We start from the raw sequence: 22,202 nt of genomic DNA on the forward strand, positions 1-22,202 counted from the left end.
CAGGAGGCTGTCTGCAGTCACCCTCCTCTGCTTCACAGCCTTGGCCGCCTAACACAGGCCACAGCCTGGGCCCCTGACACAGGCCACAGGCCGGGCCGTCTGAAACAGGCCACAGCCCGGGTTGTCTGATACAGTTTACAGGATGGGTCCAGGTCACAACACTCACAAAACAGGTCCAGTTTATGCTGTCACAGCCTGGACTGGAGTTTAGATAAGTTACACAACAGGTCTGGTTTACACTACTGCAGGTAGGAAAAAAATTTAAATTGACACATTGATCAGTAACATCTCCATGGCAACTGAAAACCAATCAACAATCAATAACAATGATCACAAATCAACACAGATACTTGGAAGTTGGAATGCAGGATAAATTTCAGCAAATTCTTTCAAACATTGTGCATTGAAACTTCAGCGTACTGCGAAATGAATGCACGGACCAGCTAGCCAACAACATGGCTCCTCTTCCCTGGCCCTGCGTTCAGGGAGACAGATAATGTGAGAGGTTGGCTATACATATATGAACACAAGTACTGGAAGTTCCAGATAATTACTCCAAAAAAAGTCAAGTATACTGTTTCCTTTGTTAATATAAAATTTGTCGCTTAACTAGCCAGTCAGCCAATGATCATGAAGAGTCTAAATTTGTTTTTTTCTTGTTGTTTTTTTGAACTACAGTGTCCGTGGCGGAAGCTCTATATTTGTGTTCAGTGAGGAAAAAAAGAAACAACACTTTTTCGTTTGGCATTTTCCATGAGTATTACAACCTTTATATTTTTTATATTTAGTACAGACAGCATAAATACTGTCCATGCACAAGAAAGAATCAAATTATTCAATATCAAAGGACAAGATGGCGGAGTGGGTGGTGTGCTGAATACGACACTCTCAGCACGTCCCATGTAAATCTACAAATTTACAAAGTTGATAAAACCTAAACTACTTCATAAAACAAGCTGGAACGCAACGAGATTGGAAAACTCGAGAGTTTTATTGATCATTGTTATTTTAAAATGAGTTCTAAACAAGACGCAAAACGCCGAAGAGAACTATGAAGTTCCAGCGAAACGGAGCCTGAAATGACGACGGCGCTATCGGAGGAAGACCGCGCGATGTTAGCTTCAATGAACGAACAGATGAAGCACCTAAGAAAGCTGGATCTGCTGCACGATGTCATAAAAGATATCGTGGAATTAAAAATAGCCGTAGAATACAATCCGTGAGTACCGTCCACACAACAACAGAAAAACTCTCTGATGAAAATAAGTAAATGAAAGCTGAACTACTGGACTTAAAATGTAGAAGCATGCCAAACAATATAGTTGTAATGGGAGTGAAGGAGGAGAAAAACAAAAATTATACTGTGACTGAAAACCTGCTTAAACAGTTCATGAAAAACAAACTTAAGATGTCTGACAAGTAGGTAGCAGAAGCTGAAATTGAGAGAGCGCATAGGATTGGCTACAAAAAGGATCCCAAGAAACCCAGACCGATAGCAGCGCGATTTCTCAACTTCAAAGTGAAAATGTCAGTGCTAGAGTGTGGAAGGGAACTCAAAGGCACAGCCTTTTCTATGTACGAGCAGTTCCCTCCCGAAATCGTGGAAAGGAGACGCGCTCTTTTACCCATAATGAAAAGCAGCAGGGCACAGAACAATAAAGTGCGATTGACAGTGGATAAACTGTATATTAACAACCAGCTTTTCAGAGACTCCAAGATAACAACGTGGCTGTAAGTGGGTATTTTCCTACCTTTTTTTGGGTCTCACTGTTTTTGTTCCTTCTTTTATTTATTTATTTATTTTTTGGAAGATGTACATTGCGATCAACACTATTTAGCAACATGAAACGTGTTTGTGGGATAGTGTTGAGGGATGCCCTTTGTGGATGTAGTGGTGTTGGAGATGTGTGAAGTGTGGTGAGGGAAGGAGAGGTGGATGGACAGAGGTAGATGTTACTTCACAGTGCGTTGGGAAAGGGACGACACTGGGAGGGGGGAGGGAGGTGGGGGAACAATGCATAATTTATGTAAAACTCAACCATCTTCATTTTATGAATGACATAACTACACTGACTTGTTTGATCCATTGGGTTAAAAACTGTCAGGCTCAAACCTTAAAATCTAAATATGGTTACAGGAGAACTGAGAATAGCCAGCTATAACTGCAATGGTTTAGCAGACCATAAAAAAGACAAGCGATTTTCACCTGGCTGAAAGATAAAGGCTACAATATGTTCTGTTTACACGAGACACATTCCATAGCTGCGGATGAAACAGTTTGGGAGAAGGAATGGGGGGGACAAATTCATTTTTCTCATGGTACAAAAAACTCAAAAGGTATTATGACACTTTTTCAAAACAACCTGGATAATAAAGTAACATTTTCTCAAACTGACCCACAGGGAAGGTGGATCATCCTAACCACATTAATAGATAGTAAACATATAAGTATTATTAACTTATATGGTCCAAATAATGATGACATTAACTTCTTTGAGATTATTTGTAATAATGTATTAGCCTTACAAGCTACAACCGATTACCTCATCATGGTAGGAGACTAATACTGTTTTAAACCCTGCTATAGATCGGCAAGTAACCATTGTAAAAATTATCACCCGCAAGCCTTTAAAGGAATCTCAAGTATTATGGATGCCATGGACCTTGTAGATATATGGAGACTCAGAAATCCAGATCTACCCAGATATACTTGGAGGAGACGGAATCAAGCTAGTCGTATCGACTACTTCCTAATTTCATTCTCTCTGGTACCAAAAGTTAAAAAGGCATTAACTGAAGACAAAATAAAATCCGATCACCAGCTCATAGCGCTCCACCTAGTACTTACCGATTTCCCTAGAGGCCAAGGATACTGGAAATTTAATCAGTATCTTTTAATGGACAATACCTTTTTAGCCAAAACAAAAGTTTTTATTACAGATTTCTTTTTTAATAATACAGGTTCAGCAGATCCTCTCATTGTGTGGGATACATTTAAATGTGCCTTTAGAGGCCACACAATCCAATACTCTTCTTTTAAACAAAAGCAGTTGAGGTCAAAAGAGAAAAAACTAACAAAAGAGATTGAAAAGCTTACACTAATTATTGATAGCACTGATAATATATCAATAGATGTGTTAGATAAGTTAGATGAAAAACAGAATGAACCTGAAGAACTTAATCATGAAAGATCAAGTAAGGTATATTTTAGAAATAAAGCAAAATGGATGGAGAAGGGGGAAAAATGTAACCAATTCTTTTTAAATCTTCAATACAGAAACGCATCTAAAAAGAATATACAGAAACTAATCACAGCTAATGGTGAAATTCTTGTGGTCCCAGCTGACATATTAAAAGAAGAAGAAAAATATTTTTCCAGAAATGTTTTCATTTCAGTCTCCACCACTGCCACTGAATGAGGCTCATTGCAAAGACTTTTTCCCAAAAAATCATGTAAAGCTTTCAAATAAACAAAAAGAATCCTGTGAAGGCCTAATTACAGAAGATGAGCTCAGACAGGCAATAAAGTCATTTCAACCTGGGAAAACACCTGGCCTTGACAGCATCCCAATTGAGGTGTATCAGACTTTTTAGGATCAAATTAAAGAACCATTACTTACATGTTTCAATTATTCATACGGTAGTGTCTGAAACCCAACAAGTTGGTTTAATTTCTCTATTACTAAAACAAGAGACCAGCGGCCAATATAAAGACCCAGTCTAGCTAAAAAACTGGAGACCTGTTACACTCCAGTGTTGCAATGCTAAAATATCAGCAAAATGTATAGCCCATCGCATTAAAAGTGTCTTGTCAGATATTGTCCACTATGACCAGTCTGGGTTTTTACAAGGTCGAAATATTGGGGTCAATATTAGGCAGTTACTGGAAATTATAGAGAATTACAAAATATCAAAAAAGGCTGGTTTAATTTTTATAGCGGACTTTGAAAAGGCCTTTGATAAAGTTAGTCTAGATTTTATTTATAAATGCTTAGATTATTTCAACTTTGGCAAATCTCTAATAAAATGGGTGAAAGTTATGTATAGCAACCTCACATGTAAAATTATAAATAATGGTCATATTTCATGTAATATTTCATTATCAAGAGGGGTAAAACAAGGTTGTCCTTTATCGCCGTACCTGTTTATAATGGCAATTGAAATACTTGCATTAAAGATAAGATCAAATAATAAAATCATAGGTTCAGAATTCCAGGGACTACATACAAAGGTTTCAATGTATGCTGATAATACCAGTTTCCTGTTGGCCCCCCAGTGTTCTTCCTTGCAAAGTCTAACACAAGACCTTGATTACTTCTCCAATTTGTCAGGTCTGAAGCCAAATTATGACAAATGTACAATACTTAGGATTGGGTCTCTGAAAAATACAGCATTCGCCTTACCATGTAATTTACCCATAAAATGGAAGGATGGATCCGTTGATATACTTGGTATTCACATTCCTGAAAATACAAGTAATCTCTCAGAAGTTAATTTCAATAACAAACTCATTAAAATAGACAAAATACTGCATCCATGGAGAGGGAAATATTTATGGCAAGATCACCTTGATTAATTCCTTAGTCGTATCTCAATTTCCGTATTTGTTTATGACATTACCTACCCCAAGTGAATCATTCTTCAAACTATATGAGCAAAAAATCTTCAAATTTATATGGAATGGTAAACCGGATAAAGTTAAATGTATGTATCTATACAATGAATATGGATCAGGTGGCCTAAAATTGTTAAATCTAAGGGCCTTGAACCTCTCACTTAAAGCGTCCTTGATTCCAAAAATTTTTTTAAACCCAAAATGGTTCTCCAGAAGACTATTAGAGAATGTCCACCCAATGTTCAGAAAGGGACTGTTTCCCTTCCTACAGAAAGAACACCCCCGTTCTCACAGCTTAATGATGATATTCTCTGCAACGTATCCCCCTTTTTGAAAGAAACCATACAAAGCTGGCTGCAATTCCAATTCCACCCTCCAGAAAACACAGAACAAATCTTACAACAAATCTTATGGCTTAATTCCAATATCCTGATAGGGAGAAGGTTTATTTTTTGGAAAAACTTGTTTGACACTAGCATTATTTTTTTTAAATGATATAGTAAATAAGGAAGGTAAACTAATGTCCTATGAAGAGTTCACCAATATTTATGGTAAGGTTTGCCCTTTACAAAATTTTAATCAACTGATTGCAGCCATACCACAAAAATGGAAAAGAAGCATTGGTAAAGGAAGTGGCCAGGAGCTAGTCTGCCGACCACATATGAAAAAATTTAATTGGACTAAATAGAATATTATATCAGTTTCATCTAAAATCAAAAAATCTAATAGCTGCTCAATATAATATTTTACACTCTTGGGAGTATATGATAGACTGTCCGATTCCATGGAATCAGGTGTTTAATTTAATTTACAAAGCAACAATTGACTCATCTATAAGATTCTTTCAGTTTAAACTAATATATAAATTTGTGGCCACTAAAAAGATGCTTCATGCTTGGGGAATTGAAGAGTCACCCTTGTGTAGATTCTGTCAAGAAGAGGTTGAGTCGGTAGATCATTTATTTTGGTACTGCCCCTTTGTGGCACTGTTCTGGACAGGGGTTCAGCGGTGGTTGTCTCCATACTGTAGTCACTGTGCTGTTGGGCGATCTAAGAAATGGCACCCAAATAATAGTTAACGTTATAATACTTTTGGGGAAAATCTTTATTTTTAAGTCAAAATCTGTGGAGGCTTTGAGGACAGAGAGATTCAGACTCTTTATAAAACATCACAGCACAATTGAGGGTTACATGGCACAAGAAAACAGCAGGCTAATTGTATATAAGGACAGATGGAAGGCACTGAGAGTGGCAGTAGGCTGGGAATAAAGAATAACAGACATATGTAGATATGTGTGAATATTGAAATGTGATTTGGATAAATGTACTTACTGTAAAAAATATATATATAATAGAAATAATTGTGTAAATTATTAACACAAAATGGAAAAGGTGTCATGAGTGGATCGCATAGATAACCAAATATGTCAAGAAGCAAAGAAGTGAACAGCTACAAGAAATATGGTTGAGTTGTCCTTGTAAGGGGGGTTGGATAATGATGGTCTGTGAAGTGAAGGGGAGGGGACTAGGGCATAATGAAAGAAGGAAATCAAAAAAGTAATGATTAATGTATTTCTTTCCTTTTTTCATTTCTTTTGTCCTTAAAACGTATGTTTTGTTTTGTTTTGTAAATATATATATCTGTATAACTAGAGAAGAGGTTGGAATACTGACCATTGGTTTTGGGTGGAGGATAGATGGAGGACATTCACTTGCTAGTGGTGAGACAAAAGACTTGGTAAATTTTGTATCTATTTTTATTTTTTTCTGTTTTCTTTTTCTTTATTTTATTCTGTTATTATCCTTTTTTCTCTTTTTTGTGTCTTCACCTTCATCTACTTGCTGTAATTCAGTAATATTATTGATCCTGTTGCTTTTCTTCTTGAGCTTAATAAAGAGGTCCTCCAATGAGGGGGGGGGGGGGGGGGGGTGGACCAAAAAAAAATTTAAAAAACCAAATTGACACATTTGGAAGAAAAGGTGATTTATCTTAACTACCTAAAGCATGTATGGCTTTGTAGTTTGTCTTTATGCTCTTGAGAACCTGAAGGAGACCCCAAGGGAAAAAAAAAAAGAATCAAATTATTTTAAAAATTTCTAATTTTCAGATTTGTATAAGCTAGAACAACTATAACATAGCTCGTGATCATGAGGTAGCTAGTCTCTTAGCCACACACACTAGTTCTTACCCACTAGTTATTTATTTCAGTAGCAGGCAATACTACAGCTGGTTGTTGTATTGTGCAATCGATACCTTACACCTGCAGGTATCACAAGCACATTATGATCTGCACTACTCAGTGTCAATAGCCCTCTTGTGTATAGCAGACAGCTGTGCAGTATGTAACAGTTACCACCAGTATGTGACTCGTCTGGACAGAGTTAAATGAAAAAGGAGACCATTTAGTAATATTCCTTTGACGATTCTGTTTGGGGATACTGGATTTTCAATCGAGGCGACCGTGCTAGTTTAGGCTGGTATGGGAGAGAACGGGGCTAGATCATGCTGTTATCAGTCATTTAACTGGCAGACACGCAAGACACAGCTGCAGAGCACAGCGGACACAGCAGATGTGAAACACAGAGAGAACTGAGTGTGTAAACAGCAGGCTGAGGGGCAGTATGGAGGGCCCCCCGGGATCTGCCCGTGTCTGACCCGGGTGCGGAGGCAGGGCTCCAGCAGCCACTCTTTCACATAACGGCTGATTAAGACAGGCCGAGCTGAGCCACCAGCCTTGCATGGCCAGGGAGGGAGAGCGGCTCTTTCTGACACAGAGGGCTTCTTTCACAGGAAGTACAGAAATAAAGAGGAGGAGAGAGGTGGGGCAGGGCAACCCCGCTCACTTACAGGAAGTGGACATGGGCAGAGGGAGAAGACATACATCCCTTCATATATCCAGATGAATAAGGAAAGAGCAGAGAGGGGGGAGAGAGAGACAGAGGAAGAGAGAGAGAGATGCCAGTTGGTAACAAAAAGAGCACAGAGCAAGCGAGAGTGGAGCCTGGCACTGAGTCAGGGCGAGTCTAAGCAGACTATTTATAGCTATTTATAGCTCCTTCCCCTCCCAGCACAGCGAGAGAGCACAATGGAGGAAAGAGAAGCAGCAGGGGGAGCTAGGAACACCATGCAGCACGGACTGGGAACAAACAGCAGACTGCATATCAGGTAGCCTACCGCCGCTGCACATGAGGGGGTGGTCACTTTAAACTGGACCCCTTCATCACATCATGGACCACATCACTAAAGAGCTCACCGTTTATCTGGACTTGTTAATCAACATATAGGATGGCAGATAATGTTGGTAGAAAATGAAAAAATGAGCCTGCGCACTAAGATGACTTTTTAGGAAACATTTTGTACCCTGTGTAAAATATTGAGGCCTCGGCTGAAACCTCATGAGGGGAAATGCACCTGAGAATCTGAGGGCCTGTGTTAGAAGGCTGATGTCATGCAGGTTCAAATGGCAATAACTGATGAAGAGCTACAAAGGGTGCTTTTATATGCTGTGCTCTGCTGCTGTGAGGAAGCTCACAAGATTCGAGAAAATGTTAAGCGTTATTTTTTGAGGCAGCATTCAGAGCGTACAGAGATTTTTTTGAGTTGTCTGCTGTGGTGCTACCTATACGGCGCCCTAGAAATGGTGTGCAGACAGGTGTCCTTCAGCAGCGGCATTCAAGCTGCAGCAGTGTGATCAGATTTTCTTCTGCACTCTTCAGTGCTCTCGGTTAGCCTCGGTCGAGGTGTCAGTCTGATAACCCTGCCTTTCAGGCTCAATGCGTATTCAGCCCCCTGGTTTCGGTCCAAATGCTGTCAGCTGCCTGCACTGCACTGAGCGCGTCTGGGATCTGCGCTTTTTATATTTTAACACAGCAGTATGGAGCCCTAAAAGCAAAGCTCACCCAAGCCCTGCTACTTGCTTTCTGCTCTCAATGCATCATGATTGTCATTTAGTAGATGCTTACCCAGAGCAACTTACACAGACTACAGTCTGTAAACATGTTATCCATTTATATAACTGGATATTTACTAGGGCTGTCCCAAATACCATTTTTTGGGTTCCGGAGCCTCGGTAGTAATCAACAGCGAATATTCAAAGCTTCGGCCAGGGAGGCTGAGCATGATTCGGGAAGAACTCCAGACATTTCTCCGTTATCAGCTGAGATGGATGGCATAGCGCTGCAACACGTGTCTTTCGGTTTAATTAAAGGCATTCATTTTTAAGGATTTTAAGGATCATGGATAAATTATAGACCTACATAAATTCTCATAATAATAGGCTCCGAAACAGAGACAACGCCTGACAAAGCGCTGTGAAACAGAAGCGCAGAAAAAGCATACTAGCTCCAACAGATTTAAGATTTGAGATTTATATTTATAAGATCTATATTTATTTATAATTTCTTCGTTGTCATTTCTCAGTACTCGCATACATTGAAACAAAATTTGTCCTCTGCATTTAACACATCCTATACACTCGTCGCCGTCACTGCTTACAGAGCCACGGTATTTAAAAATGGTCTCAGTCCCCACTGGAAGCAGAGAGAAGCATGGCATCGCTGCAGCTAGCATCCTCCCAGGTTGACAAACTTAGCTAGGGGTCGGTTGAAACCATTACGCCCTCCATTCGAGTCCCAAAGCACGAGCTCAGCAATTGCCAGCTACTTTCCCATCACTGTGACGTTCACTGCTGTGAGTGAGAGGGATGTCAGGTGCCCAAGCTGAGATAGTATATTTCCACATTTAAACAGTGCAATTAAAAAGTATAAATGTAGTACAAGAATGTGCTGACAAAAAGTATCTTGCAGTTCGCCTTTATTGATAGCCTACATATTTAGCAAAAAAAAAAAAAATTCTGAATCCCAAAATTGAAAAACGAATACCCAATGAATGAATATCCAAATAGTCCAATATTCAGGTCCAGCCCTAATATTTACTGACGCATTTCTTGGTTAAGTACTTTGCCCAAGGGTATAGCAGCAGTAGGGATGTCACGAGAACCGATACTTCCAAGTCGATGCCAAAATTCTGAAAATGTGACGGTACTCGTTTTTCTACAGTACCATAGCTACCGATGCTTAGGTACCAAGTCGATGCAAAAATTCTGAAAACGTGACGGTACTTGTTTTTCTACAGTACCGTAGCTACCAGGGATGCAGCTGCAGCGACCGCTCTGCTTCGACTCGTCAAAAACAAAAACAATAAGAGTCGTGTATAGAAGTAGCCTACATTGCCTTCGAGGCGGGTCATCAGGGATTAATGATAAATTCACAAAAACCAGTGTGCAAACGGTGCCATCAAACTTTTCAGATGAAAGGAGGAAACACTTCCAACGTAGCGAAGCACTTCAAAGACAGACATCCAGATTTATTCAAAGAATTCAAGGTGAGTGAGTTTCAATTCATCTTAAGGTTGCATTAACAACGTATCCAACGTGTTATCCGTGTTATCCTTATCCTGAAATACACGTTACCATTATTTTTGTTTGAGACAGATGGCATATTGCTGTGTAGCCAACTATGTTCCATATGACGTTTGCAATGGCTAAACGCTAAAGGCTACCGTGTTTAGGCTAACATAATGTAACCATAGCTAGTAGTAGGCTACCGTCCTTACCGTTCAGTCTGTGTCATCTGTCATCAAAATATAACGTTAGCGTTTTAAATAAATATTTCCAGACTAATGATCTGTCACCATGTCAGTAAATTTAAACAACTGCTTTGCACTCTGAGTATATAGAGGTGTGTGTGTGTGTGTGTGTGTGTGTGTGTGTGTGTTAGTACATTGTGTATGCAGCCTTTGAGCTATACCTGATAACTGAAATCTCATAATTTTCCTTTCACAGTATCAGCCACAGGAGGATGTCGACCAGGAGAGGCAGGAGCAAACACAGCCAACCATATCAGAAGCTTTTCAGAGACACATATTATATTATATTATACTATATTATATTATATTGTATTATTATATATAGGCCTATTTATTATTTCCATATTTTTTCATGTCTTGGCCAGGTACTGCAATTGAAATGCTGTGCCATCATAAAAAGTTGATTGTTTGTAATTAAGCACAGTATTGTTTGTTCTAAATACTTGAAGGCTACACGCCACTGTTCTTTTTTTGTAATGCTAATAGTTGTTTCTTTTTATTTATTACTTGAAGGCTACATGCCACTGTTTTTTTTTTTGTAATGTTCAAATGTTTTTAATAAAGGAGTGTACGTTGAATTACATGGGATGTATTGTTTGGTTTATGTTTTTTTCCCGTGGTATCAAATTGGGTATCGAGAATTGTGGAATTTCACTGATATTGGTATCGATTACTAAATTTCTGGTATCGTGACATACCTAAGCAGCAGGGAATCAAACCAGCAGCCTTTCAGATATGAGCCCTGCTCCTTACCAGTATGTGACACTGCCACTCTCGCTGTTGTTACCGTGATTAAGAACAGGGTCAGTAGTGAAATTTGTGGGATGATACTCCTGCACTACACATGGAGAGCTGAAATTGCTTGTTTCACCAAGGGCCAGGGGAATGGCTCATTGTCAGTGAGCTTAAGTTGCTAGTTTTACCAGGGGCCAGGGGAATGGCCAGCACAAGCTGTGCTCAGTAACAGGTCGGTCACACAATCAATCACAGTCAAGGCTCAAACTGGTATTAGCTCAAATACTCTAAACCCCACTACAGTACAGGAAGTGGTTTCTCTCCTGTCCTGTTTCTCCTGTATCTCCACTATAGACTAGGTCCCAGGTGAGCATGAGCTGGGATTAAAGCTGCCCCAGAAAAGCCTAACTGCTCTCCTACCGCATTAACCACAAAAAGAGCTGCAATGCATGACCTCTCACTAAATGCTACCTTGTGCCCCGGCTAAGATTGCCTGAACTTCGTCTACACTCCAAGTATGAAATGTAATCGATGAAAATGCTCATTTTTCACACTCCATATTTATTTTTAGCACAATGCTTGTTTAAATTAAGAGAGCACACCCTATAATTATATCTCACCTTAACACATTAGATCATGTAGAGTGTTAGGTGTTTATCAACAAGGATAATTGCCCTGAAGCACCTACAAGCTACGAGTGAGTTTCCAGTGGGACTAAATTTTTTTGCTGACTCCTGTTAAACATCAGATTTCACCAATGGTAAGGGACTGCCAACAGGCAATGAAAAATAAGCATTCACATAATGTGTCAATGAGAAACAGGTATTTTCTGTAAGCCACCTCATCTGGAATTACTGGAAAGAAGCCTGAGAACCATGGAATGGAGACACATGCAGAAGAGCACAAACATGAAAACACAAGAGCATGAGGGTGAATTTATTCCATCCATACATGAACTACTGTACATGGAAACAGCTGGGCTGCTTGATAGAAATGGTGACTGTGTGTCTTGAAGATAAGTATTTACGATTTCACAGGGCATCATCACTGATGAGTGGGCATCTCTGGAAACTGCTGCAGCATCCTGAGGAGATGACACACTCGCGTGGGTATTGTGTTTGCACTTTACAAAACGGGTCATAATGCGTAGCAAGTTTAAGGCTGACTATAGCTGCAGACACAAGAACCACCAGTAAAAGGACAGTGTGTACAGACTTTGATATAATTTATCCCACAATCATGTGTTCTAAGATATGCCCTTTTGATGGAGCAGCTGTGTAGCACACTAATTTAGAAAACCCCTGAAGAAGAGAAGAACTAGCTAGATGAGAAGCTTTTATATTGGCCTTGTTATAGTCTTGCAGTGACACCGCCACCTAGCTGTAGCTATTGTGCATAAGCTAGTCCCCAGCTAGTGGAAGGAGTGTGTATATTGTTATGGTACAATGTTCACTCCAAACATCTTGATGTGGTACTTGGTTGCTTAATTTTATTTAATTGTTAAAGCTGTTTTCACCCCATTAGGTAGCTATCTAACTATCATGTACTTACAAGTGCACATTTCAACTATATTGGTAACTAGCAAGTAACTAGCAAGTTCCACGACCCTCCATCCCAAACTTCTTAAAAACATCCAGTAGGGGCATTTGTGCTGATAATTTGATAAAAATTAAGTCTGACAAACCTGAAAGTACTACCTGTAGACAAATGGTCCTTAAGATTGGCTTAATAAATATCAGATCGCTACAACCTAAAGCTTTATTAATAAACAAATTGATTACTGATCACCAATTTGATATCTTATGCCTGACTGAAACATGGCTTAAACCTAATGACTTTGTTGCTCTCAACGAATCAACTCCTCCCAGTTATTGTAATCACCAGGTCCCTCGACCTACTGGTAGAGGTGGCGGCGTTGCTGCTGTACACAGCTCCATACTCTGTGCCACCCTTAAACCTGGCTATAACTTCCATTCATTTGAACTATTAGTACTTAGCTTTGCACATCCTGACAAGACTGCATCTCAGCTATTTACCCTTGTTATAGTTTACAGGCCACCTGGCCCTTACAGTGTTTTCTCATCGGAATTTGCCAATTTTCTATCTGACCTGGTTGTCAATATAGAAAAAGCTGTAATAGTTGGCGACTTTAATGTCCATATGGATAATGAACATGACCCGTTCAGAACAGCATTTTTGTCCATCATCGAATCCATTGGACTCTATCAAGCTGTGGACAAACCCACACATTACCGCAACCATACTCTTGATTTGGTCCTCACATATGGAGCAGACATTAACCAGGTGGAAATCATGCCACACAATCCTGTGTTATCCGACCACTATCTCATCTCTTTCAATTTACCACTAACGTGCTTCACATACTCGGAGCCTAGATTTTCTTCCAGGCGCACGTTTTGCTCTCTTACAGCAAATGCCTTTATTGACGAGCTCCCTACATCATACTACCTGCACAACGACATCTCCTCTAGTTTATGTTCAAACCCCAGCTCAACTGAAATTAATCTACTCGCGGACAGAATCGACTCTACTTTGCGTAAAACTCTAGATGCCGTTGCTCCCCTCAAAAGGAAGAAAATCACAGACAAGAAGCTAGCACCTTGGTATAACGACCATACTCGTGCTCTCAAACAAGCCACACGAAAACTCGAAAGAAAATGGCGCTCCACCAAACTACAGGTTTTTCTCCTGGCGTGGAAGGAAAGTCTCCTAAATTACAAGCATGCCCTCACAGCTACCAGATCCAAATATTTCTCTACCCTTATTGAGGGAAACAAGGACAATCCTAGGTACCTGTTTAGCACTATCGCCAGATTAACCAAGAGTCCTGCATCAGTTAACCCTACCATACCAGCAATTTATAGTAGCAGTGACTTCATGAACTTCTTTGACAGTAAAATCTTAAAGATAAGAGACACAATACAAAAATTCTCATCAACTTCTGGTTCCTGCCTGGCCAGTCCCGTTCCAGATTATGTAGGCATGTCTATTAGGCCCGCCTCGCGCTTTGACTCTTTTATACCCATTGAATTTGGCGACTTTTCTTCTCTTCTCAATTCATCTAATAACTCTACCAGCTAACTTGACCCCATACCAACTGGCTTCCTAAAACAGCTATTGCCTGCAATTGGCACACCACTATTAAATCTTATCAATGCCTCTCTTATGTCTGGACACGTACCTCAGCCCTTCAAAGTAGCAGTTATCAAGCCTATTCTGAAAAAGCCTAATCTTGATCCCAATGACCTGTCAAACTATAGGCCCATCTCGAACCTTCCATTCCTCTCAAAAATTCTGGAAAAAGCGGTATCAAAGCAACTCTGTGCCTTTTTACACTCTAACAACATTTTGGAAGTTTTCCAGTCCGGATTTAGACCTCACCACAGTACGGAAACCACTCTCCTGAAAGTGCTCAACGACCTTCTACTCTCCTGTGACAATGGCTGTATCTCTCTTTTTGTGCTACTAGACCTAAGTGCAGCCTTTGATACCATCGATCATTGTATCCTCCTTGACCGCCTCGAAAACCTGGTTGGCATAAGTGGACATGCCCTATCTTGGTTTAGATCTTATCTATCAGAACGATATCAGTTTGTCTCCATCAACAACGAATCCTCCGCTCGTTCCAGAGTAAAATATGGTATACCTCAAGGATCTGTGCTTGGACCTCTGCTCTTCTCGTTATACATGTTGCCTCTTGGCGATATCATCTGTAAACATGACATTAATTTCCACTGTTACGTGGATGACCCTCAGTTATACATATCAGTCAAACCGGATGTCCCTCTGAATATTTCAAACATGGAGGCCTGCCTAACAGATGTAAAGAATTGGATGGCCCGAAACTTTCTCCTCCTCAACCCGGACAAAACCGAAATATTGGTCATAGGCCAAAATTCAATCAGGAGCAAAGTCACTCATTTTACATTGGACCTTGATGGTGTCTCCCTTGCCCCGAGTGCAGCCATCAAAGACCTTGGTGTTGTTATTGATCCCGAGCTCTCCTTTGAAACTCACATAACTAACACCTCTAGGACTGCCTTCTTCCATCTGAGAAATATTGCTAAAATCAGGAAAATCGTATCAATTAACGACGCTGAAAAACTAATCCATGCCTTTGTAACATCCAGATTAGACTACTGTAATGCCCTCTTGTCAGGATGTGCAAACGTCTCATTAAAACCCCTTCAGCTGGTGCAAAATGCAGCTGCTCGAATCTTAACTAAAACTAAACGCTTTGAGCACATCACCCCAGTTCTGGCCTCTCTCCATTGGCTACCTATTAAATACCGGATCATTTTTAAAATACTCTTACTCACATTTAAGGCTTTAAATGGGCTTGCCCCCCCCTATCTTAAGGACCTTCTTCATCCATATCTTCCGCAGAGAGCCCTTCGCTCCCAAAATGCCGGGCTTCTCACAATTCCAAGAGTGGGCAAAACTACTGTAGGCGGTAGAGCCTTTTCCTATCAAGCCCCTCTCCTGTGGAACAGTTTACCCTCTGAGATTCGGGGAACAGACTCTCTCTCCACCTTTAAGTCTAGGCTCAAAACATATCTATATAGTAAATCCTTCAGCTGAGGGACATGGCCTGGTGCTGGCGTGGATCATAGAGTCTCTGGTGGACTAAGTGGTCATTGCTTTCATGGACCCTGTGCCGTGATCTGGTGTTGACTGTCTTAGGGTCGCCCTCATGACTATGCCGGTCCCTTGCCTCCCGTCCCCTAGGTATGCTGCCATAATGTTAGCCTGCCGGGGTCTTTCCCTGTTGCACACCTTTTTCTCTGCCCCTCCTCTCCTGCCTCTCTGTTCTACATCCCTGCCATTCTTATCATCCACTAACCACTGTTTTCTGTTTGCTTCCTATTCCCTGCTCCGGGCTCCTGTCCGGAGCTGTAGCCCAAGCGTCTCATCTCGTTTTCCAGTCCTGCTACCTCGCTGCCCTGCCCATCAAAGCCAACTGCATTCCAAGACCCGGACATCCTAGGAGACATTCTTATAATCACTCTACTGTTAACTGCTATTGTTTGTCAATAACAAATGTACATTGCATAATTTTGTGTCTAACTCTATCTGCCCAGTGCCGGCCAGAAGCAGATGGGCCCCCCCATGAGCCCGGTTCTGCTCAAGGTTTCTTCCTGATAGGGAGTTTTTCCTTGCCACTGTTGCCTTAGGCTTGCTCTCAGGGGGTCTCAGGCCTGGGAACAATGTAAAGCTGCTTTGCGACAACTTGTGTTGTAAAAAGCGCTATACAAATAAAAATGAATTGAATTGAATTGAATTGAACAAAGTAATTAAGCTTTCTACCTCTTCAACATAGCTAGCATGCTACTGCATTTAGAATGCTTAAATCTGTTGCATGGCTATCATCAACAATCTTGTTTTCCCATTTAAGAAAGTGTGTTGGGGTTCAAGCCATCCTTTTTTTTTTGCCATTGTCACCTCTCTCTACGACATCCACTGGACTCATGCAGGAGTGTGGGGCATTGCATATGCAATTCTCCCATATGCTCCGTATTCATTTTGTGCTAACACCTTGCAAGTGACACACCTCTGGATAAGGGAGGCAGCTAAATGAAAATAATAGGATGTAATGTAATGTAACAATGGTACTGTGGCTAAGTCTAATTAGCCACATAGCTGTAGCTATGTTCATGCACAGACTCAGTGGGAGGACCTACTTGAACCACAGGTCTGTATAATATGTTCCATCCTGAATGCTGCTATATGCTAATTGCCCAAGAGAGCTGATGTGTGTATGTTTGTATGTGTGTTGGTGTGCAAAAATATTATGGGTTATGTTACCGGTGTGGCCAGATTTGACCTTAAGAGGATTTTTCTACAGTAAGCAAGTGGGGCTAAGTAGACTTATCTCTGCTCTGGACATTGCTGAATTTTTTTGTCATGCCCTATTTTCTAGAGCCGGGTGATTCAATGAATGAACATTGCTCTATTAGCAAACATAAGAGCAGCTACAGTCTGTTACTCAAGTCACATGACACAATGAGGTCAAGCAGAAAATGATGACGACACAACATGACATCATTGTGCCATGGACACAAGGCTTAAAAAAATGACAGAGAACCACATTTGCAAGCCAGTCTGGTTCTAGCTCTGCAAAGGAAAAGGAAAAATTGAACTCCAACACATCATCTCAGGGCACACAAATTCACTCACTGATGCAACACTGATTATGAAATAATGAGCTACAGATAATCAAGAGACAAAAGCCTGCACACCATTACTGTGCCCCCACAAAGTTAAAAGAAGCCACCTAATGACTACCCATGTCTTCATGAGATTTCCCTCAAGTCTAGACTTTTCAATGAAACTTTATAGTCAGATCAATTTACCAGTGAGGGGGTATTCACCTTTATTTTATAGTATTTTATACCATACCCAGCAGTTTGTTGGATGCGTACTACATTTATTATGCATTTATTAACTTTGACAATACACAGCCTGAAGCTTAACTAAAGACTTCACACTCTGTAATGTTTCCTTGATTCTTTTTGTTTGATATCTTTATGTACATGCCTGCGTTGTTACATTTTCACCATACTTACATGAGAGGTGAATTTCCTGAAGCATCAGTGTAGTTAGCCAAGCACCTGCAATTGGCCCATAAAATCGCTGCTGGTACAAATGGGTTGTGAGGAGAATCACACAAAGCAAAAACAGCACTCAGAGCAAGGCTGCTGCCTGAGCAAAGACAGCATGGAGAGAAGCGGACTCACGCAGGCACAGCAGGTAGGGGCGGGAATGTTCAGAGAATCCTGCTGTTCGCTGTGATCAGGTGATGAAAATCCACACACAGTTGACATCAGCACAGAGCAGTGGTGACAGACCCTGACTTGTGTATTAAGGGTTGCATGTTCAAATCCCAACTTCAAATCCCCTGTTGCACTCTCTAGTCCAGGGGTCGCCAACACGTCGCTCACAAGCTACCAGTAGCTCGCTGCCTGGATGTGAGTAGCTCGCCAAAAGGTTCAAAGATTATGTACACTGGGGTCCATCAGACATTGGGAAAGTCATATTTATGTCAATGTCAATTTCAGCTTCATCTTCTGTGACCATGTTCCAGCCTTGTTAGGTTTATATAGGCTTCAGTATGAGTGTTCAATTAGGGGGCAGGGCAACATTCAATCAGGCCTAATTGAAGTGATGGTCATTTTTGTTCACTTGTCTGCACTCAATAAGCATTTAGATAACTTTTAAAATGAAGTTAATGTCATGGAATTGTCAGTTTTTTTGGCAGAATTAATGTCATACATATTATTAAAACGTTGGAAATAAGGGTATTCATCAGGCAATCATGTGCCAACCACATAAAGAGATGTTTTGAAAATGTTAATAGTTGCCAAAACATGTAACTGTTTTCGCCACGGTTTGAGTGATAAAACTAATAGCTACATGGACACATCCACACTTAACCACAAAATGCCCAGATGTCCCAATAATTTTGGACCCTAGTGTACAAAAGAATCCGACAACAAATAAATGCACCCTGCAAACCTCTTCCCATTTCAATCCAATCAAATACAAAGATGTCCCACACCCCTCCAACACAAAATGATATCAGCTGTCAATCAAATAAGTTAGGCTACTGTCAAGTTTGCCAACACGTCGTCACATCAGTCACCCTGTAGGCTAGCTACTGAGGTAGCTACTGAGCTAAAGCAAGGAGTTCAGTAGTGTTAGCAAGCCAGTTTAGCTTATAAAATAGCCAGATTTATGATGAACAAAGAAAGTGGCTAGGCCAAAAAAAAGACATGCTATTTCCATGAGGAATGGGAACACAAGTTTTTTTTTTCCATGAATGTGAAGGACAAGTGTGTGTGCCTCATCTGCGGTACCAGCGTTTCAGTCGGTAAAAGAAAGCAACATTCAGCGCCACTTCAGGGACATTCTAAAGCTCTTAACGTGAAAAGGCTTAACGTGGCTTAATGTCCCAAAACAGCGATCAATGATCACCAAATTTCTCTCGGACATGTCTTGTCATAAACACTTTCACCTGTTAAAAAATCAAAACGGAAATCCTACAAGTATGGACGTTATCTTACATTAAGCGTTTTCCTCTCTATTGACACCCATTATAAGGAAAAGGCTTAACGTGGCTTAATGTTTCAAAATAGCATCCAATGATCACCAAATTTCTCTCGGACATGTCTTGTCATAAATACTTCCACCTGTCAATAAATCAAAACCGAAATTCTATGAGTATGGACGTTATCTTACATTAAGCATACATTAATGTTTTCTATGTTTTCTATGACTTTGATGTGAATTTAAGATGTTTTGATATGTGAGTGTGACAGAGTGCTGTCACTACGGTTGAGTGTGCGCTCTGACTGCCATACCAACCAGCCTGGCTCTTTGGCGTCACGGTGAAAGCTGCAGTTTGGTATCCCGTAGACTCGGGTTCGAGGCCGGGTAGGGTGACCGCTCTCACCCTTCGCTACAGTGAGCTTGACATATTGAAATTTGAAACATATGGATACAGAACATACATTTGACATGCTATTGATGTGAATTTAAGATGGTTTTGATCCAAAATGTGAGCTTTGGATATTGACATTTAATACATGTATATACAAAAAGTAACTTAATTCAGCTGGTTAATGTGAGTGTTTTGATACGTTATGTGAATAAGTGTGAGTAATATAAGACATGAGTAGCTCTCGGCCACTTTCATTTTTTCAAAGTAGTTCTCCGATGAAAAAAGGTTGGAGACCCCTGCTCTAGTCCTTCTCTAAAGTGCATCAGTAAATATCCAGGTAAACACACTGGTAACACATAAAGCAACACCCAACTTGAGTCACCCTGGATATGCAAACCTGCCAAGAATATAAATGCAGGCAATTCTAGCAGGAAATGCCATACAATTGGTGTCTGTCCAGAATACCCGAAGCTGTACTGCTAGGAACACATGCGTCAATATTCACCCTGTGGCCTTCCACCTGCCAAATGACTTCACAGCTACTGCTGCAAGAACAACAGGCAAACTTTGAATGAGCAAAGTGTGCAAAAGTGACTGTCCCTCCACAGCCAAGAAATGCAAAAATGGGGGATTACCTATAACATATCACTGAATGTTAACACCATCATGACCGAATTTACATACTACTTTAACTTTCTCCAGTCACTATATGGTTTATCCTTGCTAAATGCACTGCCATACATTTTTATATCTGCTTGATGCCACGTGTTAGTGCCCTGAGAGTCCAACAATGCAATAAGGAGCTTGAAAAGGCAAATGTGTGTAAAAGCAGTCTACTGATCACCAAATATTTGCCATATCTAGGATAAATACCTGCCTACAATCCATACATAAAATAAAAAACCATAATATTGGGGTAAAATGCACACATTGGGCATTTTGATACACTCCAAATTATGACACAAATTCATTCATGTGCAGGAGTTACATTCTTTCAATTTACCAGATGCAAGGTAGACAATGTTTATAGGGGTGTATAATATGCAGATGTTTTAAGTGTAATTTTCTTGTTGTCTACCATGGATACAGCACTGTGTCCTAAATCAGTATGAAAGATTAAACCTGTTAGGATAAAATACATATCAAGAAACAAAGGTGAATATACTGTACGTAGACAAAAATACACAGATGTCACCATCATATAAAAATGGTTTAATTTCTTGAATTCATTTCATGTTCAATGTTTAACTGCAGATATTTTGCCAAGTTTAATCCTCCATAAAGCTCCATTAGCTTCAAAACAATTACTTCCTCTTGGCTCCACTAGTATCAGTATTTTAGATGCTGTATCAGAGGTCTGATTGGGTTGCATCTATTTGCCCACACAGGTGTCAAATGTCAATATAAATCAAAAAAAGAAGAGGACGCATGCAATTGTAGGGCATGCAGATTCACTAAGCCACTTACATACCCCCCTTTACACATCTTTCCTCATTAATCAATCGCTGTGAGTTGTTACCCACTTTGTCAGGCAAAGTTAGAAATCCTAGCAAGTGACCTTCAAGTTGAGTAAAATCGCTCTTCAACAGCTCTTGTCTGAGGTGTTTTAGGGTTTGAAGTGGGATGAAAACAGCTACTGAGACCAAGGAGATTTGTCAAGGGTAAGAGAACAGGATTAACCTCTGGTCACATTCTTTTCTTACCACTCACTGCACCACAGTGTTCACAATGTGCGACAGCCCATCTCTGATCAGCACGTTAGTTTCAGCCTTTCAAGGCATGATGGGCTGTGTCACACCATCAGACCAGAACACCACCATGTAAACAGAGGACAACCACTGCAATTCCTGGGTGAGTATTAATGTCGCAGACAGGGCAATACAAGTACAATTAGCTCAGTGAAGACGCCTCATCTGCTGGAAATGTCAGGCTGTTAAGAGCCTCATACACACACATGCACACACACACGCGCAAGCACATGTGCACAAATGCACATGCACACACGCACATGCGTGCACAACGCTGTTTCATGCAGCCTTACACAGACACTACTTTATTCTCTTTCCCAGCTCCCTGTCTCTCAATGCCTTCCTTGTCAGGCCTCCCTCTCTCCGCCCCAGGCCACCACGGCTAACAGAAGAATGGAGAGGACCAGACAATGGAGAGCAAAATAAATAAAAGCTCATGCCTCCCTCACTCCTTCTGGAAAACTCTTTGTGTGTGTGTGAGTGCTGGTGGAGGAGGGGGATGGAAGGAGGTGGGGGGTAAATGCTGGAGAAGACTCCTCCTCTTTTCTTAACTGGTAGCCAGCTGCGTGCCACTACGACAGTATCCCCATTCTTTGCCGTGTGGTTTCCCCAGTATTTTAAGCCACACGTCCAGCCAACAGCACACAACGTGACTTCACATTCCACCAGAAACAGTGGATCACATGACCATCAACTGCCTGGGTGAGACTCACCAAACGCACACTGTGCTTGGCCCAAAGGAATTAACACAGGAGAAGAAAAGCAGTCTTAGCTAGCCATTCTCTGGCACATGTTTTCTACTACTTGATTTTTCCAGAAAGCCTGGTGTCTTGCTGTTGACTGCATCTTTAATCTGGTGAATCTAAGCGAAGGTGCTGTGATTGTTACCCAGGTCTGTTCTGTCTTGGCACTAAGAAGGACCCCTCGCGGCACGCACAAACAGTACCTCAGCTCAACTGACTGGCCTGAGCTCCTAGCTCCCAGAAGGGAAAGTAC

The 22,202-nt window shown here is 40.8% G+C and overlaps 1 protein-coding gene and 1 long non-coding RNA gene across 4 annotated transcripts in view; one reads left to right on the forward strand and one right to left on the reverse strand.

The window, feature by feature from the left end:
- Positions 1-22,202, reverse strand: part of LOC118777469 (rab GTPase-activating protein 1) — a 111,342-nt gene that overhangs the window by 86,156 nt on the left and 2,984 nt on the right. The window lies entirely within an intron of this gene.
- LOC118777471 lies at positions 7,441-10,490 on the forward strand. The gene is made up of 3 exons (XR_005004970.1): positions 7,441-7,781; positions 9,924-9,998; positions 10,459-10,490. It is a non-coding gene; the product is annotated as an uncharacterized LOC118777471 (long non-coding RNA).

Source organism: Megalops cyprinoides, chromosome 5, assembly GCF_013368585.1.
Source record: "Megalops cyprinoides isolate fMegCyp1 chromosome 5, fMegCyp1.pri, whole genome shotgun sequence".
Taxonomy (NCBI): domain Eukaryota; kingdom Metazoa; phylum Chordata; class Actinopteri; order Elopiformes; family Megalopidae; genus Megalops; species Megalops cyprinoides.